Source organism: Rhinolophus sinicus, linkage group LG02 (genome assembly GCF_036562045.2).
Source record: "Rhinolophus sinicus isolate RSC01 linkage group LG02, ASM3656204v1, whole genome shotgun sequence".
Classification (NCBI taxonomy): domain Eukaryota; kingdom Metazoa; phylum Chordata; class Mammalia; order Chiroptera; family Rhinolophidae; genus Rhinolophus; species Rhinolophus sinicus.
This window is the reverse complement of record NC_133752.1, coordinates 8,885,843-8,890,237: the sequence shown is the minus strand read 5'-3', so window position 1 is coordinate 8,890,237 and position 4,395 is coordinate 8,885,843.

Sequence of the window (4,395 nt, the reverse complement as noted above, 5' to 3'; positions counted from 1 at the left end):
TGCAATGCAGATGGAGCATGAGGAAGGAATAGTCATCCACGCCTATACAAGTCCTGCAGAGGCTTCATAGAAGAGGAAAGACATGAGCCATGCTTTACTTCTTCCAGTAGACATGAGGGCAAAGGAAAGTTCTAGGGTCAGAAGTACATTTACAAAGTCAGAGAGGCAGGGGACAGACAGGCGTGCTCCAGGAATGGACGTTCTCCAGGAGCCCTGGCTTCCAGGGAGTCCAGGGTGGGGCAGAGTGTAGAAGATGGCCCTAGAGACAAAGCTGGTAGCCAGGTGAATCCGGCCAAGGCCCCAGCTCCCTCATTTGGCAGGCTGCTCCCAGAATGTGCTTCCTCCATCTTTTCTATATCATGCGATTTTTTTTCTCTCCTCTATACAACTCAGACTCAGCTTTTCCATGCTGACTTATCTGCTCCCAAGCACCACTCCAAGCTAGTCAAACATCATCTGTTACAGACAAGTTGTCTGGCTCGTAAAATCCTCTAGGAGGGGACCTCATAGAGGACTGCCCCTCTAACCACATTTCAACAGCATTTCGCATACAGAGGCAGTTTTGTAAATGCTGTTGCTTCACCAGGTAGACTCTTAATTAGCAGATGGGGAGTAGGGCTGGGAAGAACAGACTCAGTGACAGGACAGCAGAACCCAGATAGAGATCTGACACCCTTTTTCCGGTGACCTCAGATGAGTCACCAGCCCCTTTGATCTTAACTTTTTGTATCACCAGTACAAGGGCCACCTGTTTTCAAGGAGGTTCTGAGAAGTAGGGAGGAGGCCCAGGGACCTTGGGAGGAAACTAAAGGGGATCTTTATTTCCCTGACTGAGGTTGGGAAAGAGCCTGCCAGGTTCCAATGGGCTTGTTTGTCCCACGGGCTTAGAGTCCCTGAAGCTGCACAGCTTCCCTCTCCTTCTCTAGCAAACAAAGCCCCAGATGGGCTTTCTTTCAGTAGCCATGGTGTGTTGATGTCACACCTTGGACCCTTTATCAGGAGGTAGTGTGTGCAGTGGTAACCAATACAGCCAGTGGTGGCATCACAGAACCCTGGGAGGAGGGAGCCTGGGCTCAGACGATTGACACTTGCCTCAGTCTCAGTAAATGACTAATCTGGGATTGGAATGGAAAATTTTCTGACACCATGTCCATGCTCTTTTCCATCTCACCTAGTAAAGATGTCTATTGTGTAAAAACACATAGAATCAAGAACCCCATGGGAACGAATTATGAAGACTGGATCTTGCAATTGTCAAACTTGAGAACTGTGGGGAGTGGACATACAGCAAACAGGGAGGGGAGTGGTGACCCCTTGGTAGAGGTTGGAGGGAAAGGCTCAGTGTAGAGTATAGAGTTGGAGGTCTAGCATTAAAATCTAGGCCACCAGAGAGAGGAAAAGAGGTTGCACTGGAGAGAGGGCATGGGCTAGGTTCTAGATGATGGATGATCAGTCATGGCTCAGCAAATGCTTGGGGACCAGCCGCTGAGTGCACGGGAAGAACTATCTGGAACACCAACTGTGCACAAAGCGAAACAGAGTTGTGACTTTAAGAAGAAAGCACTCTCTCTTTAATTAAGCTCACTGTGTCTGGAAGGGCGTCGGGGCATCATCAGTACGATTGCAGAAAAAATGTCCTTGATGGTTACACCCACACGAGGTGTCTACCTGCAGTACGAAATGTGTCTTCATTTTCCCATGTGTACCTGTCCTTCTATGTACGATCAACGTGGAAGTGTCGCTAGGTGTCTCACCCTGTCTTGCAAACCTCTCCCCTTTCCTCCTCCACAGCCCCTGGGGGGCTGCCTTAGGCCCCTGATGTTCCCTGTCTGCTCTCTTTTTCCAGCCTGGAGCAATAATGCTGGATCCTCCAAGCTTCAAATCCTTCAGATTCTTCACAGAGGAGTCTCCACCACACAGACAGGCATCTCCCTGTTAATATCCTCACTCTCCTTGTATAACTTCACCATGATATTATGCCAAGGGAATCCCATCCAATTACTTGGTTATATTAAAGACCTCTGCTATGGAGCACAAGGTCCTGTTCCCCCCAAAAATATGTTGAAGCCCCAACCCTATGTAATGGTATTTGGATGTGGGGCTTTTACAATTAGAAGAAGTCACAAGGATGGGGTCCCATGATACACTTAGAGCCATATACGAAGAGAAAGAATTAAATGACCTTCCTTTCTTTGCCATGTGAGGACACAGTGAGAAGGCAGCTGTCTACAGGCCAGGAAGAGGGCCCTCACCGAGAACTGAATCTGCTGGCACTTTGATCTTGAACTTCCAACCTCCAGAACTGTGAGAAATAAATGTCTATTGTTTAAGCCACCAGTCTATGGTATTTTGTTACAGCAGTCCAAGATTAAAAGACAATAATGTCCCCTCAAAACGCGAGGGGAGAAGGAAGAAAGGAGTTCAAAGGTAAGGGACAATCCAGAAATGCTAATTCTTGAGAAAGGCATTGGATGGCAAGACATATGACCACTTCTTCTATGAAGCCCTCCTTGAACTCCCCAGATTGAGTTGACAATGACCTCACTTACACACAAAGTCAGCTGCCACCCCTGCCATGTTGAATGGCACTGATTTGTATGCTTATATTCCTCTCAGTCAACTCTGAGCTCTTTACGACTGGATCTTGCCTTATTTGTTTTGTTCTCTGTGCACACTGCTGGCACCTAATAGGACCCCTAGAAGTGCCTGCTGAATTGAACATATAGTATGAGGCACTGGAGGATAAGTCTCACAGGAATCTCACTTAGGGTCATAGACATCTCAGATCTGGCACAGCATAGCAGTTAAGAGTGCACGTGCTGTGTCAGAACGCCTGGTGTAGAACCCACCTTCTCCCACTTAGCTGCCTGACCCTGCCTGGGCAAGTTACTGGGTCTTGCTAAGTCTTAGTTTCTAAGACCATAACATACAGGTATTAAGCATCTTTACTTCCTAAGAATGTGGTGCGTATCAGCTGAGATTATCCATGGAAAGAGTATTGGGCCCATAGTAAATGCTCAATAAATCTCAGCTATTATTATTTTCCAAGGAGGCAGAGGGCAGGGAGATTGCTTTGTGTGATGCAAGGACATGGATGGTGGGGGTTGGTAGCACTGAGAACTGGGTATGTGCTAGCACCTGCCATGGGGTTGCTTATTTCATTCTCAGCCCAAGTCTGCAGAGAAGGGATTATTATCTCTGTGGTAAAGATGAACAGATTGACGCTCAGGGAAATTTTGCAAACCTGTCCAAGGTCACACAGCTACTAAATCATAGAGCTTGGGCTTAAACTCTAGCTTACCTGACCTCAAAGTAAGGCTTTATGGGCACAGGTAAAGTCTCAGGAGCAGGAAAGCCCAAGGTCATCTAGACTCTGGCTCCAAGAGAAGGTGCCTGGGCAGACAGGAGGACAGATGAGGGAAAGAAAAGGCAGGCAGGACCTGGGGAGTTCTCCAACACCAGGCTGAGGAATTTGGACTTGTTCCCATAAATATCACAATGCCATTTCATGGGCGGGTATAGGGAAGAAAGCTGATGAAAGGGATGGGAGGAGGTCTAGATTGTCTTCTAGTCCTTGTCATTTATAGTTGAAGATCTAAGCAGTGTTACATCCACAGGAACAGTCGTGATAAATAGAGGCTTGTTGGTGGCCACTCTACCTCTGTGATCCAGAAACTACCAGCCTTTGTCTTATATCCACTGCTGCCGTTTGCTCAATTTCCAACTCAAATTTCAGTGTCTGGATGCGAACAGCAGCCAGGCCTTGCTGGGAGGGAAGTGACGCCCATGAGAATACTGTTAAAAAAGCTATTGCTTCCTCTGAGAGCACCCTGAGCTGCAGAAGACTGCTGGGCAAGGGGACTCCTGTCCCAAGAGGCTGTGTCCCGGGATTCAAAGCAAGACTCCCAGCGTCGCAACCACTCAGCTATTCAACTTTGTCTCACCTCTCAGGACTTCAGTTCCCATTATAAAACTGAAAGACTACAGTGCCATCTTCTCTAACTGTTTTGATGTATCAAGTGAGCAAATTACAAAATGTGCAAACCCATGTATTTGTGAAAAGACCCAAATCATTCTCCAAGCACTCACTTTGCCATCTTGATAACTTTCTTCCTCCGGCACCCACCCCCAAGTAGACTCAATTAATTTCAATATTTAAGTTTAATACCAGAAACATGTACAGGGCACCATAGTAGGCACTGGGTATGCAGAAACAAGTGAGAAAAGTCTTTCCCTAAATATCTCCCTCAGTAATAGGGGAATTTCAGACATAGAAAATCTGGTGCTGGGCAACCTGGATGTCATCTGAGATCCCTCCCTCGCTGCTCTCAGTACCAGTGATGCTGTCATGTAGCTCCCTGACCTTTGTGTTTTTATTTAATCTTTAAAACAATC